General features: G+C 40.2%; 1 protein-coding gene across 1 annotated transcript in view; it reads left to right on the top strand.

The window, feature by feature from the left end:
* The window catches only part of LOC116862536 (T-complex protein 11 X-linked protein 1-like), a 53,194-nt gene that overhangs the window by 28,594 nt on the left and 18,600 nt on the right, over positions 1-6,000 (top strand). The window lies entirely within an intron of this gene.

Genomic DNA, 6,000 nt, shown 5'->3' with positions numbered 1-6,000 from the left:
CTGTTGACTGAACTAGTGGCATCAAAGAAAAGTGTTGGGTCTGGAATTATAAGATCTATCAGCTTTCCAAAAACTGGCTTTTCAAAACCCATACCGAATTAAGCATAACTTAATATACTATACCATCTCAGAACTTAGTGGGTGCAAAATAAGTGTTAGTTTTTTTATGGCGTGTATTTTACACTTAAAACACAACTTAATCCAGATAAGATTTCATTTCAAATATTCAAATATTCAATATTCCTGTTTTGTCAAAGATTATTTGACCATAGAGTTGAGGGTCCATACCTGGGCTCTCTACTCTGTTCCACTGGTTTATGTGTCTATTTTTATGCCAGTACCATGCTGTCTTGGTGATCACAGCTTTGAGGTAAAACTTGAAATCAGGTAATGTGATGCCGCCAGTTTTATTTTTGTTTTTCAACATTTTCTTAGTGATTCAGGGTCTCTTCTGATTCCATACAAATTTTAGGATTATTTGATCAGCTCTTTGAAAAATACCGGTGGAATTTTGATCAGAATGGCATTAAAAGTATAGATTGCTCTAGGCAGTATAGACATTTTAACAATGTTTATTCTTCTGATCCAAGAGCATGGAATGGTCTTCCATCTTTTTGTGTCTTCTTCAATTTCTTTCATGAGTGTTCTGTAGTTCCTCGAGTACAGATCCTTTACCACTTTGGTTAGCTTTATTCCCAGGTATCTTATGATTCTTGGTGCTATAGTAAATGGAATCAATTTGCTAATTTCCCTTTCTGTCTTTTCATTGTTAGTGTATAAGAAAGCCACCTATTTCTGTACATTGACTTTGTATCCTGCCGTATTACTGAATTGCTGTATGAATTCTAGTAGTTTGGGGGTGGAGTCTTTTGGGTTTTCCATATAAAGAATCATGTCATCTGCGAAGAGAGAGAGTTTGACTTCTTCATTGCCAATTTGGATACATTTTATTTCTCTTTGTTGTCTGATTGCTGTTGCTAAGACTTCTAATACTATGTTGAACAAGAGTGGTGAGAGTGGGCATCCTTGTCGTGTTCCTGATCTCAACAGGAAGGCTGCAAGTTTTTTCCCATTGAGGATGATATTTTCTGTGGGTCTTTCATAGATAGATTTTATGAAGTTCAAGAATGTTCCCTCTATCCCTATACTTTGAAGTGTTTCAATCAGGAACGGATGCTGGATTTTGTCAAATGCTTTTTCTTTGTCAATTGAGAGGACCATGTAGTTCTTCTCTCCTCTCTTATTGATTTGTTCTATCACATTGATTGTTTTGCGAATGTTGAACCATCCTTGTAACCTAGGGATGAATCCCACCTGGTCATGGTGGATAATCTTTTTAATGTGCTGTTGGATCCAGTTTGCTAGGATCTTTTTGAGAATCTTAGCATCCATATTCATCAATGATATTAGTCTGAAATTCTCCTTTTTGATAGGGTCTTTGCCTGGTTTGGGGATCAGGGTCATGCTGGCTTCATAAAAAGAGTCTGGAAATTTTCCTTCTGCTTCAATTTTTTGAAACAGCCTCAGGAGAATAGGTGTTATTTCTTCTTTGAAAGATTGGTAGAATTCCCCAGGGAATCCATCAGGTCCTGGGCTCTTGTTTTTTGGGAGGTTTTTGATCAGCGCTTCAATCTCGTTACTTGATATTGGTCTATTCAGGTTGTCAATTTCTTCCTGGTTCAATTTTGGGAGTTTATAGTTTTCTAGGATTGCATCCATTTCATCTAGGTTTCTTAGCTTATTGGCATATAACTGTTGATAATAACTTCTGATGCTTGTTTCTACTTCCTTGGTGTTAGTTGTGATCTCTCCCCTTTCATTCATAATTTTATGAATTTGGGCTTTCTCTCTTTTCTTTTGGATTAGTGTGGCGAATGGTTTCTCAATCTTATTGATTCTTTCAAAAAACCAGCTTCTAGTTTCATTGATACGTTACTGTATCTCTGGATTCTACCTCATTGATCTCAGCTCTAATCTTGATTATTTCCCTTCTTATGTGTGGAGTTGCTTTGATTTGTTGTTGATTCTCCAGTTCTTTAAGGTGTAGAGACAGCTGGCATATTCTGGATTCTTCAATTTTTTTGAGGGAGGCTTGGATGGCTATGTATTTCCCCTTTAGGACTGCCTTTGCTGTATCCCATAGGTTTTGGACCGAAGTGTCTTCATTCTCATTGGTTTCTATATGAATTGTTTCAGTTCTTCCTTGATCTCCTGGTTGATCCAAGCATTCTTAAGCAAGGTGGTTTTTAGCTTCCAGGTGTTTGTGCTCCTTCTGAACTTTTCCTTGTGATTAAGCTCCAGTTTCAAAGCATTGTGATCTGAGAATATGCAGGGAATAATCTCAGTCTTTTGGTATCAGTTGAGTCCTGATTTGTGACCCAGTATATGGTCTATTCTTGAGAAGGTTCCATGTGCACTTGAGAAGAATGAGTATTCTGTTGTTTTAGGTTGGAATGTTCTGTATATATCTATGAGATCCTTCTGGTCCAATGTGTCATTCAATGCTCTTGTTTCTTTTTGATTTTCTGCTTCAGTGATCTATTTCTGAGAGAGGCGTGTTAAGATCTCCTACTATTAATGTATTCATATCAATATGACTCTTTATCTTGATTAATAGTTTTCTTATGTAATTGGCTGCTCCCATATTGGGGGCATAAATATTTACAATTGTTAGATCACCTTGGTGGATAGTCCCTTTAAGAATTATGTAGTGTCCTTCTGTAGCTCTGACTACAGTCCTTAGTTTAAAATCTAATTTATCTGATATGAGAATCGCTACCCCGGCCTTCTTTTGAGGCCCATTGGCATGAAAAATGCTTCTCCATCCCTTCACTTTCAGTCTGGGTGTATCTTTAGATTCAAAATGGGTCTCTTGTAGACAACATATGGATGGGCCCTGTCGTTTTATCCAATTTGCAACCCTGTGTCATTTGATGGGTGCATTTAGGCCATTCACATTGAGAGTGATTATTGATAGATACGTTTTTATTGACATCATGTTACCTTTGAAGTCTTTCTTTCTGTAGATTGTCTCTATATTTTTGTCCAATGATATTTTTAGGATTTTTTTCTGTTTTATGAACCCCCCTTAATATTTCCTGCAGTGTCGACTTGGTGGTCGCATACTCTTTTAAGCCTTGCCAGTCTTGGAAACTCTTTATCTCTCCATCCATTTTGAATGTCAGTCTTGCTGGATAAAGTATTCTTGGCTGCATGTTCTTCTCATTAGTTCCCTGAATATATCTTGTCAGCCCTTTCTGGCTTGCCAGGTCTCTGTGGATAGGTCTGACATTATTCTGATGGGCTTTCCTCTTTACGTAAGGAGTTTCTTTGTCCTAGCTGCTTTCAAGATGGTTTGCCTACAATTATAATTATTCATTCTTACTATTAGGTGTCTCGAGGACTTTCGAGAATCTATAATCTTGGGGGGAAACCGATCTGCCTCTAGTACATGAACACTGGTTCCATTCGTGAGATTGGGAAAATTTTCATGGACAACTTGTTCCACTATATCTTCTAGACTTCTTTCTTTCTCCTCCCCTTCAAGGATTCCAATAATTCTGATGTTGGAACGTTTCATGCCATCATTTATTTCCCTGATTCTGTTTTCATGGCTTTTAAGCTGTTTGTTCCAGGCTTCCTCCTGATCCTTTCTCCCTAACTGTTTGTCCTCCAGATCACTAATTCGATCTTCTGTCTCAGTTACCCTAGCTTTTAGAGAATTTAGATTAGATTGGAACTCATTGAGAGCATTTTGAACATCATCCCTGGTGGCTTTCAGTTCTGCCGTAAGATTGTGAACATCATCCCTGGTGGCTTTCAGTTCTGCCCTAATCAATTTCGTTTGGTCATCCATGGATTTCTCCAACCTAGCTATTGCCTGGATAATTGTTAGCCTGAATTCCTTTTCCAACATATTGTCTATGTCAATAGCCATTAGCTCTGTTGCAGAAGGCTCATCCTCTGTATTTTTCTTCTGTTGGGCATTCCTCCTCCTTGTCATTTTGGTGAGAGATGACTGAATGGATGTAACTGGATGTATTGACTGTGGTGCAGTCAAAGTGCACCCTGGAACGCTTCTGAGCAATCAGGATTCCTCACCCGAATGAGAGAAAAAAGAAAAGAAAAAGAAAAAGAGAGAGAGAGAGAGACAGGAAAGAAAGGGAAGATAAAAGAGAAGGCTCAGCCCAAATGGGCCCCAAGGTAAGATTTATGAAGTATACAGACAAACAAAAAGACTGATAAAAGTATATGACAAGAGAAAAAAAAATATATATATATGCAAAAAAAGGAAGAGCCTCGTCAAAAAGAACCCCAAGTGTAAGATTTATATACTATCAGGACAAACACAAATACACAGAAACATTGGTGGAATAAAAAGTTGGGAGAGTGGTTATCAATTCTCAGTGTGGGCGAGGAAGGTTATTTTGATTCTTCCTGGATATATCTTAATATCTTTGTTAAAGGACTCAACTTTCCTGAGATAAAGGGGGATTAAAAATTGGTTTACCTATAGGGGTAGCATTGGTTGGGGAAAGGGGGTTACCTTGAAGTTTAACTCTATATGAATATTAGAAATTAAAAATAAAAAAGGAATAAACTAGACTAAACTAAACTAAAATTTAAAAAAAAATTTAAATAGAAAAGCAAAAGAAAAACACAGGTATATGTATCAAAAAGTTCAGGTTAGATGGTTATTATGGAATTTGGTGTACTGGACATCTCACTGTGATGGTCAATAGGTTAAAAAATTATCTATATAAAAAAAAAATGAACCAGAATAGTGGGAACGAGTTATAAATAATAGTTGTATCTATGAAGTAGTGGTGGTTGTTCTTTTTTCATCTTTTTTTTTTCTTTCCTTGTTGGTTTTCTGGGGGAGGGACCTGCCACGTGGATTTCCAGTCAATGATGTTCTTGGAGTTAAGTCCTCCCACCCCCCTCAAGGGGGTGGGCTCTGAGGAAACCAGTTTTTTCAGGCCTTTGTTCTCTGGAGGATTTTATGTTTGTTCATTTGTTTTCTCTCACCTTGACAGCTTTTGATGGTTTTTGGAGGTTTAGAGGAAAGCAAACTGCACCCCGACCTCCCTCTCAGAGAGAAGCCTCAGTCTGCTTCCCTGTGGGTGCTGCAGAGCCCATATAATTTCCCCCTTGGCCACTGGCAGAGCAGGTTCTGTGTTGCGGTCCCTGGGGACGCAGGATCTCCTGCTTATACCCAAAACCCCAGCAGCGGCAGCTGTCTGGGCAGCTCCAGACCACCAGAGAGCTTCTAAGCAGTGATCTCACACTGATATTTTCCCACTTGCCCGGGATGGGAGTGCCTGGTCTTTCCAGGTCTAAGAGCCCCGGGTTTAGGCGCACCTCTCTTAGGGGAGGGTGTGGGGCATGCGTGTCTCAGGCTCTGATAGTATGGTGCGGGTCTAAGAGCACTGGGCTGGGCCTTCGCACACCTCTCTCAGGGGAGAGTGTGGGGCATGCACGTCTCAGGCTCTGATAGTACGGCGCGGCGTTCTGCAGGCTGGCAAGGGTCCCAACCCCTCACGGGTGCTGGGCAGCACTCGTTCTCAGGTGCGCTGGCAACTCAGGGACCAAGACCTTGTTTCTCTGCCTTACTCTCTTTGGCTCAGTGCCAGGGGAGGCTGTCCTGGGTCCAGGGACTTAAGCCCCTGTCACTAGCTGCCCTGATTCCCACAATTTCCCCCCATGATCCTTTGCTCTTTTTGAGTGCTTTCAACCAGACTCCAAGTTAATGCTGGTCCCCAGACGCAGGGCACTCTCATATTGGGGTATTACTTTCCAATCGGTCGCCTCTGGGGGCTCCCTCCCCCTTTTGTTCATCTTCTGATATCAGTCCGACGTTCCCACTCTGCTTTACCTGCCCACTGGCATCTTCTGCCGCTGTAGAGATTCAGATGTGTATAATTCTGATCTCAGGCTGATTTCATGGGTGATCAGAGTTCTTTGGTAGGTAATCAGCTCACTTTAGGGTACAGGTTGAAA

This window comes from Lontra canadensis, unplaced genomic scaffold, assembly GCF_010015895.1.
Source record: "Lontra canadensis isolate GAN:19392208 unplaced genomic scaffold, GSC_riverotter_1.0 scaffold255, whole genome shotgun sequence".
Classification (NCBI taxonomy): Eukaryota; Metazoa; Chordata; class Mammalia; order Carnivora; family Mustelidae; genus Lontra; species Lontra canadensis.
This window is presented reverse-complemented; position numbering and strand designations above follow the sequence as displayed.